Below are 21987 nucleotides of genomic sequence, written 5' to 3'. Positions count from 1 at the left end.
CTGAGTGCAAACAACATTTGTGGTCAATGTCTCAGAACCAATACAAATGTTTCACATACTATTTATAATGGTGGCCTTAAGAAACACTATACCAGTCAATCATTTTGTAAAAGTCCATGAATTAGTGATATGCAAATCATTTTTCAAAAGTCTTTCTAAATCTGTTGCATAAAATAGGGGAGTACTATTTTAAATTATTATGTGTGGGCCATTGTTAGGATAATTTTTTTACCTTAAAGACACTGTCCTTTAAGTATGTGACTGCCAGTTAGAATATATAATCACTCCAAAATACTGAGATTTCAGATGACTCTATTATAGCCTTCAAATTGTCATCCCTACCTCTTAATTTCTCTTCTTTTCAAAGCATTTTTTGCACTACCATCAGATTAATTTATTTGAAAGCTTCAATTTTATCACATTATTTCTCATTAAAAGTTTTCAAGAATCTCATCAACCTCATTATTGTATGACTAGTTCTCAGACAACAAACCCTTTACTATAATATTTATTATTCTCCAAAATTATTATCTATAACACTCATATTTTATTACTGTGTTGATTTAAATCTATTATTTTATTAAATTATTAAAATATGAATTATATTATTAAGTGATTTGTTTTATTAACTCATCTCCCCTTATTAATTATATTATAAAACTTTAAGGCTAGGTAAGTAGAGGACCAAAAAATGATTGCTGAATTATATTTTTTTTATAGAGAGAGCCTCACATATAGGGCTTCACGGATGCCCTTTTTTAATACAAAATTCGCAAGTCAGTTGATTGACTGACCAGCTGGTTGTAGTTTGTAACAAGGTTTGTGTAAATAATGTAGAAAAAGTGTGAAAAAAACAACTGGAAATCATGTGGTTTCCTAGTTTGAACTCTGCTGACAAAGTCAAAGCCTTTATAGGCCCATAGCTTCACACCACGCTCTTTCACACGCGGGGAGAGCACCCCTAAGCCTGGGCGGTGGCATTCCAACACAAGCTGTGGTCACAGACAGGTAGATATCAGCACCATTCAACACCATTCATGGAAAAAGCAAATTACACGTCCCAATGAATAAAGCATCCTGACTGCAGCTCACATTTAATATTAAACAAGAGGCCTTCCTCTTACATTTTCAGTTAAATTACTCTATACAGTAAGACAACGGTGCAGTATTTTACCTAACACAGTGGCACCCAACTTTCCTTTAGGATTATATACTGATCTTATTTTTTTAAATCCTTTATACCCTGTTTCTAAACAAGGACATAAAAGGAAAATGCTTCCTAATATTTATTTTATAAACAATTCTCAAAGCACATATTGCTAAGTATTAACTTTTGCTTTTTTCTTCCAGATACATGTGGAAAAATAATAATATAGACAGTGTTACTTTTACAGTTTTTTTTGTCTTTAAATATGTGAAATCACTTCAGTAATGTGAGAATGAGTATGATCTAGAAAAAAACAAATTCTTTATATTTGAGAACAGATGGTTAATAGTCATGACAGCAAAAAAAATATATCCAAGGTTGGTGACCTATATACTGAACTTGTTTAATTTTTGAAATCTATTGCCAACTGAAAATGTCCTGTAGTTGAATCAACACTTACAAACCTGTTTTAAAAAAATTCTTTATACCTTTAGAACAGTTCTCTTGCCACTGATCTCTCTGGAGCACCACTGGGACCCCTTGTGGTAATTCCTTGGTTAATACAAGTATCCGTATGGAGTGGGTTGTTTCTACATGCATGGTCAAACATGTCATACTAACTCCTTAAATACAAATTTTACTAAAATTATTTTATTCATTAGAATTCCAAGGCTAATTCTAACACTGGCTTTTATCAATGGTTAAATTATTATTTATTTCTAACCAACGGCTACTGGAAGAATCAAATAAGACAAAAAAATTATGTTTATTCCAGTTGTCAACAGGATGTTAAGAAAAATCTTGAGAATGGTAGTTCCAGATCCCAATCATTTGATACATTCCAACAGGAAAGAGAAAAGACAAACAGATTGGGTCTACAATAAATTTCCAAGGTCAAACTTCTACTATTTAAAAATTGTCTTTACAGAGGTGACTTGAGAAAATACACATTTCTTCCTATGTTTTTTTTTTTGAAGTCATAAGTTTTTTATTTTTTTAAATTTATCTTTATTGTTGAAAGTATTACAAATACTTTTCCCCCCACTAATCCCTTCCACCCTTTACCCCTCCTCCAGGCCTTCACCCCACTACTGTCTGTGTCCATGGGTTATGCATATATACATATAATTCTTATGTTAATCTCTCCCCACCCATGCCTTCCCTCTGAGATCCCTCAGTCTGTTCCATGTTTCTATGTCTCTGGATCTATTATGTTCTTCAGTTTATTTGATTCATTAGATTCCACATATGAGTAAAATCATGTGACACTTTCCTTTCTCTGACTGGCTTATTTCACTCAGCATAATACTCTCCACTCTCCAGGACCCACCATGATGCCTCAAAGAGTAAGAGATCCTTCGTTTTTATAGCTGCATAGTATCCATGGTGTAAATGTCCAAAAAGATGTTTGATATGATTTCAATCTTCTTGAACTTGTAGATATTTGTTTTGTGTCCTAGCATGTGGTCTATCTTTGAGAACGTCCCATGTGCACTTGAGGAGTATGCCTATTCTGCAGCTTTGGAATGGAATGTTCTGTTACATGTATTTTTGACGGATCATACACTCTTACTGGGACTAGGTGATCTCAAATCATTAACTATAACTGTTGTTCTTGTCAAGTTAATGGGTCAATGTCAATCAAGTCAAATTTTGCTTTCATACCCAATTTTAGCATTATTTTATAGATATGGCTTTTGAATGATGGAAATATATATTCTATTTTTGTGGTCCAAATTTAAGTGTAGTTAAGGTTACATTATGGAAAAAACTTTTCATCACTTTTCATTCACATATGGGATAAAAATAAGATTTAAACATTTCATTACTGTATCTCCAGTTTCAATACATGCCTTTACCAAAATTTTTAAATGTTCCTTTGAAGAATAAAAGCATAATATTTGCATTAAATCTTTTTTAAAAAATTTATCTTTAGCATGGCCGGCATGGCTCAGTGGTTCAGCATCAACCTATGAACCAGTTTGATTCCTGGTCGGGGCACATGCCCGGGTTTCAGGCTCGATCCCCAGCAGGGGGCGTGCAGGAGGCAGCTGATCAATGACTCTCATCATTGGTGTTTCTATCCCTGTCTCCCTTTCCCTTCCTCTCTCTGAAATCAATAAAAACATATTTTTAAAAAATTATCTTCATTGTTGAAAGTATTACAGATGTCCCCTTTTTTCTCCCATTGATCCCCTCCATCCCACTCCCACCTTCTCCCCAGACCTTCACTGCACTATTGTCAGTCCATTTGCCATTAAATCTTAAAAGTCTAACATGTAAGTGGATACTTAGGAAATCATATACTTAACTGTGGGTTTATGAACTGTATGGAGAGGCCTATAATTATAATGATAGGCTTTTTGCCAGAATGAATGTCCTAAGGCAGCTTTTTCTTCTCTTATTTTTTAAAAATACTGACTTGCAGAATGGATGGGAAGGAGAACAATAAAAACTACTTACAGTATTTATATGAGACCTGTATCTATTTTCAATATCTGTATTTGAAACACTTTAAACTATAATTTGACATATGTATTAAAATTTATGGTCTGTGGCTTATAGTAATCTTTGGGTCATTTTTCTGAGTTAATTTTGTAAGTGTAGAAACACACAGGGTGAATAATGTATGCAGCAGAAATAACTTTAAACAATAAGAAACCTGAAGTACAATGAAGAGTCCAGGGTCAGAGCTAGACAAGATTAAAGTAAATATACTTTAAAATAGGAAGAAAAAGAAAAGAGTTTGCTCTGGCTCTTCCCACTATTCCTCTATGACAAAATGACAGCATCTGAATCCAAGGGCAACTCAATAGGAGTCAGTAATTACAGCTGAAGGAATGGATGGATAGGGGGAGAGGTTAATGGATGGATGGGTGCTTGTGACTGGGGACCCTTTGCTATCTTGCATAAGCAGTTAAAATCTCTTAGACAAATGCCATGTGATGTGCTTCCTTCACCTGTGAATAAACGGACTTAAACACAGACACTAGGATAAGGTGAGGCTATAACAATCAGATTGTTAAGATAAGGAGAAGGAAAAAAGCTTGATAGTTTCTTGTTGAAGAAAATTTTTGTATATTTGATAATATGTGATATTTTTACTAACAGAGAAATTCCTGCCTTGGAGAGAGACATTTATATTGGCTGTCATCACTGTAAGCTGTCTTCCAAATAAGGAGGGAGGCATTTATATATATATTTTTTAAGTGCCTTCTATGATGAGTTGGGAAGGGGCGCAGAGGAGTGGTATTTTCATTGCTTAAAAATATGAAACAGATCAAGGAAAGAACAGAGTCTTCAATATTTTCGAAATATAAAAGGCTTAGTAATGAGATGACCATAGCATTTAGAATTGGTGATCAGTCTACTTGACTATTACACTTAAAAACCCAACCATTTTCCTTTTTAAGTAACATATTTTATATGAAATATCTGAATAATCGTTTAAATCGCTATGCATAAATTCATCTTAACTCATTTTTAGAAATATGGAATGAAGCTATCAACCAATATTTATCAAGCAATGCTTACTCTTCTGAGATAAGTGTGGAAAGAGGAGGTGAATCTAGCAACATAAAAGAGACTGATCCCACAAATCACACAGGTTTAGAGCTGGGGTGGGAAAATGTGATTGTGGGTAAAGAAACAAGCTGTTCTTCAGAAGCAAGAACGCTGAATTCTCTGGTTTTCACCTTCCAGTCCCCACTATGCCCCTAGCATCAATCAATCACATCCAGAAGGTGGTATAAAATGACAAATTATACTTTGGGCAGGATGCCAGAGATTTTCAGATGGTTTATCCCTTTTTCTTCTTTAAAACTTACCATATGAGCTAGATTTATTTTGACATGTCCATGAAAAACAAGTCAGATTTTTCTTGCAATTGGCCCTTCTTAGAGATAAAATGTTTCTGGAGATGTTTCATATAAGTCCATTTGTTCATTTTATTGTTTTTAATCTTGTTCATAAATCTGTCCTCTAAAGAACTTCAAAATTTCACCATGTTCTAATATTACTGTAAAAATATATCCAATATGTTCATAGAAAGGCAGTAGTTAATATGTTTACTAATAGGAATGTCTTATTCATGAATCTTAAAAAATGTTAGAGGGAAACCAATATAACCTGAAATTGAAATTAAAGGTCATTCAATAAAATTTACCATTTTGTTTATCAAAAATTAATGATAGTAATAAAAATGTGCAGGTACGCCTCAACTCACAATGGGTTGCATCCTGGTAAGCCCATTATAAGTTTAAAATATCGTAAGTTGAAAATGCATTTAATAAACTTAAGCTACCAAATATAATAGCTTAGCCTAACCTATCTTAAATGGACTCAGAACACTTACACTAGCCTACAGTTGGGAAAAATCATTTAACACAAGCCTATTTTATAATAAAGTGTTGAATTTTTCATGTAATTTATTATGCATATTGCTTCTGCGCCACCATAATGCTGAAAAATTATAAACTGAACTGTCATGAGTCGGGAATCATCTGTACAGGGTTTTACCATTTGCAAAGCATTTTCACTTGTGTTTCTATCTGATTCTCACCGTAACCCTGTTAGATGGGTAACAGTACCTTCTTCTTATACATAAGACTCAAGGAGGCTAAATGATATGAATAAAGTCACAGCCCTCTTAACTTATGTGATACTAATTAAAACTCTTAAATTATTTCTATAAGATCAGCTACCTCCATCAATTTCAAAAGATATATACAGTTTTAAGACTGTAAAATTCTATTCTATTTAGTGACCTCATATGTGTTTGTTCAGGAAATTATTGCAAGAGCAAAAGAGATGGATAAATTAAAAAATATTTACAAAATATAATACATTTATTACACATAATTAGGAGCTTTCAATATTTTTAGCAGCATACGTACATATCCTCAATAATTACTTCTCCAATCTTCCCTAAGGAATTGATGAAGTATAAACAAAGATTTAAATCTAAGGACATCCATCAAAACATTATTCATAATACATAAAATTACAAATAAACTGTGCTGTTTTACATAAACTGAGCAATTGATAAACAACTGAGACCTATAGAGGTCAAATGATTTAATCACAGGCACAGCAGTAGTTATGGATACATTTGGGATTCAAATCCATGTTATCTGCTTCTAGATACAGAATTCCCTCTACCACAACGTTCTTTATATCACACTCTAAATGCAGGATGATGGTCTGCCCAGTTGTTAGTTGGATATGGGTACGGGTTTATGTGTAATTGTGATTAAAATTATCATTCTGTTAATTTTTAAAAGGGGAGCATAAACAGGTTGTAGCAGAGCCAAATAGCAGGGTTTTATGCTGCCACATGTACTAAATACTGGATAATAAACTTCAAATTAAATATATTTTCAAGGTATAGAAGAAATTTATCTCAACGTAATAAAGGCCGCACATGACAAGCCCAAAGCTAACATCATGCTCAATGGTGTAATGTGGAGTCTTTTCCTCTAAGATCAGGAAAAAGATAAGTCTGCCAATCCTCATCACTTCCATTCAACATAGTACTAGAAGGTCTATCTAAAGCAGTTAGGCAAGGGGAAAACAAGGGGTGCATCCAAATTGGAAAGAAGAGAAATTATCTCTGCAGATGATATAATCTTACATATAGAAAACCATGTTAGAACTAATAAATGAATTTGTAAAGTGGAAGGATGCAAGATCAACATATAAAAATCAGTGGTGTTTCTATACACTAATAGTAAGCAAGCCAAAAAAAAAAAAAAAAAAAAAATTAACAAAACTATCCCATGTAAACTAGCAACAAAAGGAATAAAATACTTAGGAATAAATTTAACCAAGAATGTGATATGTACATTGAAAACTACAAGACCCTTATAATAGAAATTGAGGAGACATAAATGAAAGATAGAGTATTGTCAAAATGTCCATACTACCCAAAGAAACCTACAGATTCAATACAATCCCTATCAAAATTCCAAAGGCATTTTTCAAAGAAACAGAAAAAAATAATCCTAAAACTATTATAGAACCACAAAAGACCTCAAATAGCCAAAACAACCTTTAGAAAAAAACAAAGTTGGAGAAATAACACTATATTGATTTCAACCTATATTACAAAGCTATAGTGATCAAACAGCATGGTACTGGGCTGAAAAAAAAGGAAATGGAACAGTACAAAGAGCTAAGAAATAGGCCCACACATATATGATCAAATAATCTTTTTTTTTTAATGTTTTTATTGATTTCAGAGAGAGAAAGAAACATCAATGATGAGAGAATCATTGATCAGCTGCCTCCTGCATGCCCCCTATGGGCATGTGCCCTGACCAGGAATTGAACCAAGATCTCCTGGATCATAGGTCAATACTCAACCACTGAGCCTCACCAGCTTGGCTGATCAAATAATCTTTGGCAAAGGCTTCAACAGCACACAATGGGGAAAGGATAGTCTCTTCAATAAACGGTGCTGTGAAAACTGCACCCACACACAAAAAGATAAAACTGAACCCCTATGTGATAACACAAAAAAATTTACTTGAAATGGATTAAAGGCTAAATGTAATATTTGAAACTGTAAAACTTTTAGAAGAAAATATAGGGGAAATTCCTTGACATTTGTCTTGGCAATGATTTTTGTTTTAGGACATGACACCAAAAGCACAGGGAACAAAAACAAAAATAAACAAGTGGAATTACATCAAATGAAAAAGCTTCTGTAAAGCAAAGAAATTAATTAACAATCTAAAAGGCAACATACAGATTAAGAGAAAATATTTGTGAACCATATATCCACTATGGGGTTAATATCCAAAATATATTAGGAACTTATACAACTCAATAGCAAAAAATAAAAATAAATACTCAATTAAAAATTGGTCAAGGACCTGGGTAGACATTTTCCCCCCAAAAAAGACATTCACATGGCCAACAGCTTTTTGAAAAAGTAATCACTATCACTAATCATCAGAGAAATGCAAATTGGAACCACAAATGTCATCTCAAACCTGTTAGGGCGGTTATTATCAAAAAGTGTTGGCAAGGGTGTGAAGAAAGGAGAACCCTCGTACACTATTGATGAGAATGCAGACTGGTGCAGCCACCATGGAAAACAGTATGGAGCTTTCTCAAAAAACTAAAAATAGAACTGCCATATGATCCAGCAATCCTGCTTCTGTATATAATTGGATGTGTAATAAGAAGATAGCATTATCTATTTAGCAGGGTTATTTTGGGAATCAAATGGAAACATATGTGAAAGTGCTCCACAAGCAATAAAATACTGCACGGATGGTTCCCAACTTAAGAAAGTGTTTGACTTACAGGTTTTTTTAACTTTATGATGGTGTGAAAGTGATATGCATAAGTTACAGGAGATATCTGAAGGAAATAAAATCATTATCTTAAAGACATGTCTGTACCTCTGTGTTCTTCGCAGCATTATGCAGAATAGTTAAGGATGGATAAAATCTAAGTGACTGTTGATGGATGAATGAATAAAGAATATGTACATGTGTATGTGCGCACACACACACCATAGAATACTGTTCCTCAAGGAGGAAGGAAATTCTGCCATTTGTGCCAACATGAATGATACTGGAGGACAATATGTTAAGTGAAATAAACCAGACAAAGATAAATACTGTATGATCTCACTTAAAGGTGAAACTTAACGTCTAAAAAAGTTGAACTCATAGAACTAGAGAGTGGAATGGTGGTTTCCACGGGTTGGGGAGGAAGGGAAAATAGATGTTGATCAACAGGTAGAAACTTTCAGTTATAAGATGAGTAAGTTCTGGACATGTAATATACAGAATGACGATTATAGTTAATAATACTGTATTTTTTGTTGTTAGAAATTACTACAGATGTCCCCTTTTCTCCCCAGAGAGCCATTCCAGCCCGCCCCCGCCCCCTCCCCAGTCCCTCCCCACTCCATTGTCCGTGTCCTTGGGTTGTGCATATGTGCACATAAGTTCTTTAATCTCTCCCCTTCCACCCACCCACCCCCTCCCCTCCATCCCTCTAACATTCGTCAGTCGGATCTATGCTTCCATGTCATTTAACCATTTCTGTCTATCAGTTTATTAAGTTCTTTAGATTCCACGTATAAGCGAGATCCTGTGATGTTTGCCTTTCTCTGCCAATAACACTGTATTATTGCTTTATTGTATACTTGTGTTCTTATCACATGTATAAGAAAAAAGAAAATGGTAACTATGTGAGGTGATGAATGTGTGAATTAATTTGATTGTAGTAATCACTTCATAATATATATGTATATTAAATTGGCACATTATACACCAACCTAAATATATACAATTTTGATCTCTGAATTTTATCTCAATAAAGCTGGAAAATACAAATATATTTTCATGGTCTTTACCTCCATCATCAGTCATAATGTAGTATGATACTCTGGTAGGAACAAAGAACTTAATGTAGAACTACTCATTCATATCACAACTAAATGACTAAGTTACAAGGGCCTTAAAATTAAGTTTATTAAAAGGTTAGGAATAAGCCAAAGACAATATTTCACTTGATTTTATAAATACACTTTACTTACCAAAATAATACTTTGGATTCCTTTATGATAATCCAAGAGGAATGACCGAGGAAAGATAACTTAGAGATAGTAAGTAAAAGAAAATTCTGAGCTAACATCCATAGAAGCTCCCAAAGTTCTTCTGGCATTCGATGCTAAGAGTGAAGTTTTTCCAAGAAGACAAGTTCAAGCTTGTACATGAGATGGATATTAAATACTTGAAAAAATCCCAGTAGGGAAAAGTCTATTTATAATGCATAAAGATTTATTTATAAAGATGATAATTCAGCCAAGGTGTCTGATCTCCAAAATAAACTCTCTAATAAAAATCTAAGGAGCATTTGGATAAGAGTAGATAAGAAAACCTACAAGGCAGATGGGTTCTCCACATTTTGGCCATGTCTGCACACTTAGACAGATAAATCTTAATGCCTAGTTCAGTTCAAGACAGTCAACATGATTATCTAGTAGTAAAAAAACCAAGTAGCATGTATGTTACTAGCATGTTCTATTCTTGTCATGGTTATAAAAGCACAGTCTCTACCCCCTGAATGTTAGCAGATATAAAAATGTTTAAACATGGGAAAGTAAAACTAAAAAAAAAATAATAAGACTGTTTTAAATTATCATTATTAATCCCAAAGGCAAAACATCTTCTGCCTCTTCCTGACATAATAACATTCAAAGACGATTTTTAACCATCCCACAGAAATTTATTGCTAAAACTGTACCCGTGAATATTCATTTTACCTAAGTGACACAGGCCCTATGTGGGTATGATTATTTTACAGACATTCATCTTTCTGAGCTCACTGACAGAAGTGACTATGTCTGCTTATAAAATTTTGATAGCTCTATAACTTAGCTCAGTTCCAACCAAAGAAAAGGTGTTCAACATGTTTGCTGCAGGGAAGAGGTTCTCCTCCTACTTGGCATCTGTCCGCACACAATGCTTACTAGTAGGTTGTACCAGTTTGCCAGCTGTCCCCCAAAAGCTGATTCCCCTTCCTTAACAGGGCAGGTAGCTATATGCTACACTTTCCCATCCACCTTGAATTAATTATCGCTAATAGCCAATGGAGGCGGAGAGGAAATAACATCTGTACTTGACGTGGGTGGACATGTACCTGTAGAGAAAGATGACACGAGATGGGAGGAGTCTAGGTCCCTCAATAGCCCTACAGAGGAAACTCACCTACCAGCCCAAAATACCAACCATGGACTCATGTGACTAAGAAATAAACTTACTAAATTTAAGTATTTTTATACAAATTTATCCTATGGGATTTAATATACAAGTGTCACAATGAATTAATTTGTTAATTTATTATCTTTGTTGTTTGATTTTTTTTGAAAAATCAATTTGAAAAAATTTATTTTTATTCAGTGTGACAAATATTATAACCACACTGGCTGCCTCATTCATTGTGCCTGCCTCCCCTCCTTGCCCGCCCCCCCCCCACTTTTTTGGCTGCTGAGACACTGGAGATGATTTCTGATGGCAACCCTTCCCTCAGGCTCGTCCAGACATCAGGGACCCATGTTTGCATGTCTCCATTCCAAGAGAAGAGGGAAATGAAAAATGAGAAGGAAAATGGGAAGAGCAAGGGAAGATGGATGAATTAATTCATTTCTAATACAATGCTACATGAAAGAAAATGCCAGCAAGTAACATTTTTCCAAGTCACTAGTAAAAACATCCCTCAGAGACTACCTAATGTGGATATTTATATTTCACTTAACATTCTGTCTGAATTGAAAAGAATAGCTGAGGGGGCTGAGAAATCAGAGCTGGCTGCCTAGACTTATAAGTCTCTTTGATGACCAGCATCATGAACTGCAGGCAAAGCTGAATTCTTCACTCAGATTGAAATCTAAATTTCTTGTTCCCTGGGTTGTAAAATAACTTCCTAGGCTGAGAGAGTCTAAAGGCTGTCTGAACACTCAACATTATTTTCAAATGTTCAGCAGCATAACTCAGATTACCAACAAGGCCTTATTTATGTACACTTAACGCTTTTATCTCTTTATTTCCTTTATCATAAACCAAAACACTGATAGCTTCTAAAATATGTGTCAGTCAACAAGATTTCTTTTGTCAAAACAAAGCTTTTCTCTGCAGTATAGCTACAGGAGAAAATAGGTTTATAAGAAGTGTGGGGTGCACATGCAAAAACATTTTGTCTCATAGATGTTTCAGTTAATGCTTCATTTCTACGTAGGAGGTATAACATTCCTGCTCAAAATACATTCCTTTCCTTGAATATTCACAACAGATGCCAAAAATTCTCACAAGTGAAAAAAGGCAGAGGTGATTAACAATATCTTATTTAATAATACTTTAGATTTTCAACATCTATTCATTATATTAAATAATATTACAAAAATCTTGATTAATATACTTTGATAAATTAACAGAAAAGTAAAAGTTGCTTCAATATATACAATACTACTGCTAAACTGGGCTAAAAAGAACCAATACAAAAAACAAAGTATGATTTACGATTATTACAGGAAGAGAACATTGTTACCTGGAGCACTGTCTCCTCAATTATAGATGTGTTTCCTCGAAAAATGTGTTTGTAAGTCATTTACTGAAACACAGGCCTTATTTTGCCACACGAATCACATTAAGGATGATTTTAGTTCCCAAGGCAAGTCCAGAACAGTCTCTCTTTTCATTATGTCGCAAAACTATAACATGGTATTATCACTGCTACATATCTAACCAAGAGACATTAAGGCCACTCTCAAGACCCAGGTTTCCCCGCGAGTTCTACCTGTGCTGGTCCTTCTGTTCCTTAGCAGGGAGGTTTGCTCGTTCTCAACAGTAAGATAAGAAGCCTCGAGGTCCTAGGCAGGGGAGAGGGGATCCTGGGTAAAAAGTGGGGAGTCACTACAGAAAGGGACTGAGCAGCCGTGGGCTGAGCCCTTGGTCCAGCTCTTGGGAGACAGTGAATGCTGCCTAAATCCGTGTCCTAGGTGTCCAGCAGCAGTTGGTGCGGGGGCGGGGGGAGCACGTCTTTGGCTACAAGCGATGTTGTAAGAGGTATAAGCAATGGCTAAGGACGATGGAAGGGAGAAAGACGATTCCAGCAGCACCCTGTGTAACTGACTGCAGACCTCAGGGAAAAGGGGAGGCACGCCTGCTGTGTATACACAAACACAGACGCGCGCGCACACACACATCAGGTATTAATTTAATATACTAAATGGAGAAGTGCAAGCTAGTTCAAAATAATAGTTACTATACAAGAGCCTCATGCAGTATTTTACAGCATGCTCTCCGACATTAGTGAGAATGATGTGTGTTTATACATATTTAACTAATGTTTTGCAATATAATTGCTATTAAAGAATTTGAGCTATGTAATAGTTGTGGTCTCGTCTCACCTATCTCAGGGGATACACTGACATAATTGAGATAGCTCAGCAAGTCATATGGAAAAATCCCTTATAAGGTAAAGGTCAAAGATTAAGTAGGAGAGTCACTGAATGAATTTGTTTTTCTTAAGAGGAGTTACTGCACAGGTCAAAACCAAAGTCACTCGTATAAATGTTTCTCACCCTGTCTTCCGGGTGTGGGGAGAACAAGTCATTGATTTCCTTTGGTGGCTTTTTGCTCGTCTCAGAAGAATACATTAATAATTCTGCAACAGCTGTGACTTAGTAGTGTGACAAAAATGAAGAATGTGTTTCTCTGTCCACAGAGAAAACACAATATAAACCTCCTTTCCTTGCCACCCTCCCCCATCATCACCACTTAGCCCGGTGAAGGGTTTTTAACCCCAGCTACTTTGAAAGTTAATGATATACTGTTGCCTAGAAATCATACTGATTAAAAATGTCCAGTTCCTTGAAAATACACCTACTCTAAATTGACTGCTTGTATATATTATATGGCAGTGGTTCCTACAGGTAAAAGGGTCTTGCAAACAAGCAGTTTTGGAATTTCATTTGGAAAAATGAAAAGGGCTTTCCAACTTCAGGAAACCAAATCTTTCCAACTTGTACTAAGACTATCAGGACGTTTTCTCTCCTCTGGATGACTGGTATTGTGGACACTTTTGAAGAGAAATAGACATAAAAATCTAAATATTACCTATGTCTATTTCTAGAATGCTTATTTTTTAATATTTTGTTTTTAAAATGAGTTTTCCTAACATCCCATATATTTAGAATATTTGTAATACACAACTAAATTTCAACTTTGAAGAAAAAGAAATTTATACAAATTTACAGCTGGAAAACCCCTTAGAGATCCTAAAACACACATCCTCGTATTAACTAATAGAAACGGGGTACATGAGTCTGAGGGACTTGCCTAAGAATAAGCTGGTAGGAGAGCTGGGTTCCTAGGCCCATCCTGTTCAGTTTCTCCCGGTGAAATCTAGTAAAGCAATGGATAGCAAATTCCTTTATAACAGCCCAAGGTCGGCCATTCTGTGCACTCTCCCCCATATTAATACAGTCTCTTTGGTTTACTTCTGGTATGGTTCATTACTCCCATAGTTAATTCTCTGGTCATGACTGTGACTAGTATACAAAGTGTGTCAATCTAGTCTCCTAATGTTTCCATCATCTCTTTTTTCTTATATATACAGCACTCGGAGTTTAATCTATCCTTTAGCTTGCTTGCATTTTACTTTTAAAAGCCTACTATGGGTCTCTTATTCCACTCTCTTTTGAATTAGATTTTACCCAATAAAACACTTAGTTTTCCTTATTTGATAGCTGTTATCTACCTGTATACACTGTATTATAATATCTATTTCAGCAAAGAAATCTTCTCTTTACAGGTAAACCACTTATTTTAGTGCTTATATTTCGATAATGATGATAACATTATAACATGTCAAACATGTCCTCAGTGCTTTAAATCCCTTATCTTCTTTAGCACTGACAACAATCCCTTAGGTATTGTCACACTTATATTTTATTACTTTACAATATAAATATTTGATGTAGTATTATTCTATTGCTGCTATAATGAGTTACCACAAATTTAGTGGCTTAAAACCACACAAATTCATTAGATTAGAGTTCTGCAGGTCAAACCTCTAACAGGAGTTTCACTGGGTTAAAATCAAGCTATCGGAAAGACTGTTCATTTCTGGAGGCTCTAGGGGAGAATCTATGTCTTGCCTTTTCTTCTTAAGGCCGCTCACAGCTGTTACTATGAGCCAGAAACCTATATATTACACTTTTTATGCTTATTGTTTGTCTAACCTCTGTGAGAACATTAATTATTTGAGGGCAGGAACTTTCATTTGTTCTGTTCACAGGTATATCCCAGTGTCTCAGAACAATGTCTGACACATAACAGGCACTCAGTCAACATGGGTTAAGGAATAAATGAGCCTTTTTTTCCTCTTCTGTCACCTAGTAACTGTGTTAGCTGTGGGAAGATAGCCATTTTAAGCCTCAATTTCCACACATGTAAACTGGAGGTGTTAAAACCAACATGTTGTTTTGAAGATTAACTGAGGTTATATTTGTAAATACCCAGTAGCATAGTGCCTGACCCACAGCGTGAAAAAATGATATTATCGGTTATTACTATTAATAAAAAGTATTCTATTTTCTTTATAGCCCCTACAGCACCTCTGTATCTCTCATCCCTAGAATAGTGACTGGTACATAGTAGGAGCTGAAGAAATGTTTGTTGAACTAAGTTGCATGTAGAAAAAGAACCTTAAGGGCCTTTTATTCTGCCACTTAAGGCTATGCCCACTATTTTGATGGCTCTGTCATGTTCTTAAAGATTCAGTTGCAGAATTCAATATGGGAGGTAGAATGGTGGTTGAGTTGGTGATGGGGATGGAAGAAGCTTGGAACTCCCCCTGTTGTAAAAGTTCTTAGTGTTTGGTTTTATTTGACCCTATTAGAACCTGATAAAAGCCATGAACACTTCCCTGAGGTTACACATCCCTACCTATTCACAGCATTTTGCAGAGATATCCAGGGACCCACCGAGGATCTGAAGACTATCTATTGATCTAAGAAATGTTCACAAGTCTCAGATTAAGGACCTTAGGACAGGCCCTTTCCTAGAGGTTATAGTGTGTGACTAATACAAGAGTATATTGTGTAGCAGGAATATGCAACAGTGAGAGAAAGTAGTTGGAAGTTATCACAGACCAGGTGAGCTATTTTGAAGTCCTGAGTGGACACTGGTGATGGAGTAAGAAAGAAGACTTAAGCAAGGCCAAGCCAGTAGGGTGGGTGTTTTGGAGAGTGAGGGAGAATAAATTACCCTTGACTTTAATATTTGTATCCTCTGTAGACCCGTATTTCGTGTATGTTTGTATGCATATATATACATATATATTTTTTATTTTTACTTAAATGAAGAGTAGTAAAAATAATAGTTATGAGAAGAATTTGTGAAGAAAGAAATAGAAGTTCCAAAGCACTTTAATGTACTTTTCCTCCATTTATTTCCCACATCCTAAAAATGGAGCTATTTTAGTTTTCATCACATTATAACCTAGGACACATTCCCCACATGATTATCATTTGGGGATTCCTTGGCCTATAAAGAGTGGACTTAACAACTGTTAAAAAGTCCATAATGCATGTTCCCATGGAACTGCTTCAATTACCACTGCAATACAGTGTTATAATTAGAAACACCGCCAAGCCATGCAAAGGACATAATATTCCTTCTTCTATTGTCAGGGTGCCAGAAAGAACCCTGAGTTAACTAATCTTCAGCTAGAGATAAAAAGCAGCTGCTCACTTCACATGAAGTACTTCCTATTTAGAGTCTCTTCAGATGGAGGACTGATACCTAAAATTGGTTCAAATATATATGGAAGGATAGAACAAAAAAAATTAAGTCATGTCCTGTAATATTCCAAGAGAAGAAAAAGAAAACCCACCAGGAAAAAAGCAAAGTCCAATTTGGAAGCCTTTGTGGGGTAGGTATCCCAATGAAACTAATTTACAGTAGAACATACATTTCTAGAGTGAGATCTGCCCCTATTAAAGGTGGAGAGAATTCAAATAGTTCCTGGGCCTTATTTGTCATGCAAGGATACTGAAAGTTTTAATTTTTTTCTATTATTTTGCACCTTATGGAAAAAATATAGCAAGATTATAGAAAGAAAACTTTTAAGAATTTATCTCCAGCCCAGCCGAGCATGGCTCAGTGGGTGAGCATCAACCTAGGATCCAGGAGATCTCTGTTCGATTCCCGGTCAGGGCACATGCCCGTGTTGCGGGCTCGATCCCCAGTCGGGGGCGTGCAGGAGGCAGCCACTGAATGACAACTCTCTCATCATTGATGTTTCCATCTCTTTCTCTCTCTCTCTCCCTTCCTCTTTCTGAAATCAATAAAGATATATTTTTTTAAAAAAGAAGTATCTCCAATTTTTCTAATATTTATGTAATTCAGCATTATTTATCTTACATAATAAAAAGATTATAACTTGCTCTTTATTAAAAACTATACAAAGCAAAAGAGAAGTAAACAACTAAATAGCAGTTGATTTTTTCATTTGGAGCTCTTCTTTGTTCAAGGAATTTGTAAAATGCCTCAGCATTTTTAAAAATGAGAAAGACAATCCTTGCTTTCAGGAAGTTCCTTGTAAAATTTTGGAGATAATTTAGTAAACAAAGTTACTATGTATTAAAAGGCATAATATTCATGAAACAATATTAATGAAAAGATATGCTAAGGGGGCACCAACCAACCAGAGGGCAAAACATGGGCCAATAGGGGCGAGAGATGAGGTGGGAGAGAGCCTGAGCTGGCTCATGGAGGGGCTTGTGTCCTGAAACTGAAGGAGAGCTGCCCGTGGGTGTTAAGCTGGGGGCAACTATGACAATTATGAGCCCTGGATTTGGATGGCAGCAGGGAGAGGAAAAGAGACACTAGATGGAGATAACTGCAATTGTCCACCTAAGAGATTCTGAAATTCAGAGATGAATACAGATATATGGAATATAGAATGTGAAACTGGTGGCTGACTACAAATCAGGGAGGTGGGTGAGGCAGAGGAAGAGGTGAAGGTGACTGAAAACTCATTACAGGAGAAGATCAATCCATCCTATGAGCAGTGATGGAAAAGCACTCCTGCATCACCGACACAACTTCATTCCCCGTGTTCTGAAAGTTAAACGTGTCATCGAGCAAAGAGAACCTTCGCATTTTATTTCTCCAGACCCCTTAATAGATCTTCGGTATTTTATTCACCTGGACAAATAGGAGAGCCCCTTCAAAGACCCAAAATTTTATACTAGGATAACTTAGGACAAGGCCCATCTTCCCTCCTTTGCTCAATGTCACAGGTTTTGTCTTCAAAGTACCTTCTCCTATGCTGATCACAAGACAACTTTTGGAGGGGAGGTCGTCTTAAGCTTATTCTCATATATCAAGGGAAGTCTGTAATTTTAAACACTTTTTTAAAAATATAGCTTTACTGATTTCAGAGAGGAAGGGAGATGGCGAGAAAGAAATCGAAACATCAATGAGAAAGTCATCAATCGGCTGCCTCTCCTGCACGCCCCCACCGCAGATGGAGCCCACAACCCGGGCACGTGCCCTGACCGGGAATCGAACTGTGATCTCCTGGATCACAGGTCGATGCCCAACTGCTGAGCCACACCAGCTGGGCAAAGTCTGTAATTTTAAAAAGTCAACTATGCAGAGGTATAATCTGCCTACAAAAATGCGCCCTCACTGTTCATGTATATTTCTAGAGCTTTGGTGAATTAAAAAATCCATATATTCACCACTATACTCATGAAATAATATATTTTTATTATCTCCCCAAAATTTGCTTCATGCCTTTTTCTTGTTAAGCCCCTCTGCAAGCTCAGCCCTGTCCTGGGTGGTAGCCATGAAGGTACACCACTTGGATCTCTATTCAAAAGCCAATTAGCTGCAAGAATTGCTGTCAGTTACCTGCTGCCGCAGCTATAGGATCCACTGGGTTTATGAACTCAGGACAGCCTACAGTCGGTAACTGAGAACAGCAATATAACTAGGGCCTGAACATTTTTGCTTCGTGCATTTCTCTGTAACAAGCAATCTCATACCAGAGCTCCCTGTTGGAAGCCAAGACTTCCTCAGAGCTGCGCTGCAGCCTGAGACACTTCCTACTTATTTCACACTACATATCAGTTCAGGCTAGCTACACTGCAAGTGCTTACTAGTAACATAAATCTTGTGCCTATCACATGGGGCAATGCAGGTGTAGAGCTCAGCATAAAACATGTATTTAATATCTATCATATGCAAGGAATTGTACTAGGGAACCCAAGAGGAAAAAATATTATAATCCAATCCTAAAGTAACTACAATGAAGCTGTAAATAGGAAAGATTTTGTACTGAAAAGATAATTAACACGAGCAGCCATCTCTGACAAGTTCAACAGGAGTAGTACAGGCAACAGGTGCTGTAACAATTGTGGTAGGGCTTTTTGTGATCTTGGAAAAAAGTGAGTGTCTTAAGATTTTCGAGATTTAAGAATGGGTTTTAGGCAAAGAATATATATACATATACAAAGGTAGAAAAATCCTGATTTGTTCTGATAACAATGGATAAGCCGGCATTGGAGACATTATATGACAGATATTGAATTTCCTGGTGTTCAAAGGTCAGCCAACTCATAAATGTACAAATAAACAAATGACAAAAGATACAATATAGACACTAAGATATATAGTGTAGACAGTTTAATGACATAAATGTTGGTTCCTAATAAATGAGAAGTCAGTTAAATATGTTTGAATGGAAAGCAAGGTATGAAGTGGTACATATGGTAGCTGAAAGTTCACTGGAGGAAAAGGTTAAGCCACAGATAGGAGAACTGCAAGCCTACGGCACTGAAGTGGGCAGGAGTTGAGAGTCCGTCCCAAACACAATGGAAGAGATGGGAAAGAGTCTGGGAGAATGATGAGAATAAGAATCTAGAATCATTTTATGGCTAAACATGGGAAAGAGGGGATTGTAATACATTGAAGATCAACATTGTGGGTCCTGGAAAAATTCCATTGTCAGTGGTGATCCCTCATATGGAAAGGGTCCTTGCTGGGGGGAAACATTAAGTTCAACTTTAGACCTGTTGAAATCAAAGTATGACACCTAAGTAAAAACGTTCAGTGTATAAAGAGAAATACGAGAGTGTATCCTAGGTATGAGATCCCACCAGAAATGTACAAAGGGATTAGTAATCATGAAAATATATGATATTATTGAGAAAAAAGAGCAAAACTCAGAGACTAAGCCAGAAACCTATACAGCAGATTAAAGGCTTAAAATAAGTCGTAAAGATATGAGGAAAAGTTTTTGTAGAGAATGCTCTTGTGAATAAACTAGAAATGAATAAGAGAATTAAGTATCAACTAGATAGAAAGGCTATGCATATTGGTGTGTGCAAACATATAAAGCTGCATAAATGTCAAGTTTATTGCCTTATGTGGCTATATTCCTATGTGCACTACAGCCTTTAACAGTACATAAATGAAAACAATGGAGGATTGCCCAAGTAGTCATGAAATCTTTTATTTTATTAGATTCTTGTCCATGTTTTGCATAACACGACGGGCAGTCAACTGAGTATAGCCTGTGCCCTTTATTAATAAATCTTTATATAAATCCCACAAGGATTTCTCTAAAAGGAAACCTGGTCTGCTAAATATTATGCACCCTGAGTTCAATTTTATTAAATTCCATAAGACACTACCACACATATTTTTGAGACTTCTGTATTTCCAGAGCTATTTCTTCTCATGTCTGCTATTTCATGCTTTATTTGTAGAGTATGCTGTTTTTCTCCTTTTCCCCTTCAGAAACTCTCTCCACCCTATTCTCTTGCTCTATACTCTGGGAAGATGACTTGTATGGATTACATCAGAGTTTCTCAACCTTGGCGCTAAAGACATTTTGAACTAATACTTCTTTGTCATGGGAGGATGTCATGGGCATTGCAGGATATTTAGCAAAATCCCTGGCCCCCATCCTCTGGATGCCAGCAGCACTCCCTCTCCTCTCCCCCAGAGTTGTCACAGCAAAAAGTTTTCATGGGGATCAAAATCACCCATTTGAGAACCACTGGGCTACATCAATGTACTCCATTTCCTTTCAGTTACCATATGTGTTGGCCAGCGGAGCACCAGGAAGGTAAAATGGGGAGTTAGGAAAATAAGATTAGGTCACTTTTCCCCCATCTATTTACTTCTCTGCCAGGTCAGTGCAGACAGGCTGTTACTCCATAGATCCCAGCTCCTGTCAGGGAGCCACCTTCACACAGCGCTTGCTTTTTCGTGTATAGACTCACTTTCTCTCTCCTCCTTCCACATACACCCTTGTCCTGAGAATCTGCCCCTGTTCCCTTAGGCCTAGTGGCTGCAATGGTGCCTACTGTTACTACTGTAGTACATAGTTTCTTCTGTTTTTCCTAACTCTATGCCAACTTTCATAATTAGTGACTTAGAAGTCTCTGCAAATTACCTAATTTATGTACACCATCTGTTTCCTGCAGGAATTATCATTAATACAGGGTAAGTACATATCAAAATATTTACAGAAATGCAAAATACCTAATAGTTATTGAGGTGTTTTCTCCATATCAGCCCCAATCATTGTGATGTTTTATAATAGAGCCTTATAATAATTACTGATTGATATCTATATTGCTTTTTATATTTGATTTGATAGATGAAAGCCAGTTATGGGTAAAAAGATCATCAAAAACACTTCTTTGTTCTTATTACCCTCATGTAAAATGGGGATATGAATTTATAAGCAAGGGTGGCAATTCAGTGGAACTGTAAAACAGCACTATTCCAAGGGAGAAGTAATGAGATCATGAAGAAATAAGACTTTCACTATTAAATGGCTGCACCTTGTAAATGAGCAGGGAGGCATAAATAGATGTTTGTTCATTAGTTTAGTCATGCAGTCGCTCATTGAGTCAACACATTCTTGGGGCCTGTTGTTTTTGTTTCGGAAGACACTGTGCTAGATTCTGTGGAGGTCAAAAAGGTGATTAAGATGTAGCCTTTCTCCTCAGAAGAATTTATACTCTCCTGAGGTGAAGAAAAACAAGTAAGACTATAGGTGAAAATGACATTTGTACATTGAAGCACCATGACGACAAAGAGAGTATCCTCCGTGCCTAGAGAGGGCCACATCAGAGGCTCACAATAAGTATTAGTAGAATGTGTCATTAAATGAAATCTGGAGGTAGGAAAATAAACCACGAGGCCTCCCGGTGCTGTGTGGGAGCTATAAGCACAGCATGTGTCCCCCAGGTTCTAACTGCATTCCCAGAGGATCTGATGGACATCAAT

General features: G+C 36.3%; 1 protein-coding gene across 1 annotated transcript in view; it reads right to left on the bottom strand.

The window, feature by feature from the left end:
- SNCA (synuclein alpha) overlaps positions 1 to 21987 on the bottom strand; it is a 95721-nt gene that overhangs the window by 42851 nt on the left and 30883 nt on the right. The window lies entirely within an intron of this gene.

Source organism: Miniopterus natalensis, chromosome 1 (assembly GCF_054644295.1).
Source record: "Miniopterus natalensis isolate mMinNat1 chromosome 1, mMinNat1.hap1, whole genome shotgun sequence".
NCBI classification, from domain to species: Eukaryota; Metazoa; Chordata; class Mammalia; order Chiroptera; family Miniopteridae; genus Miniopterus; species Miniopterus natalensis.
This window is presented reverse-complemented; position numbering and strand designations above follow the sequence as displayed.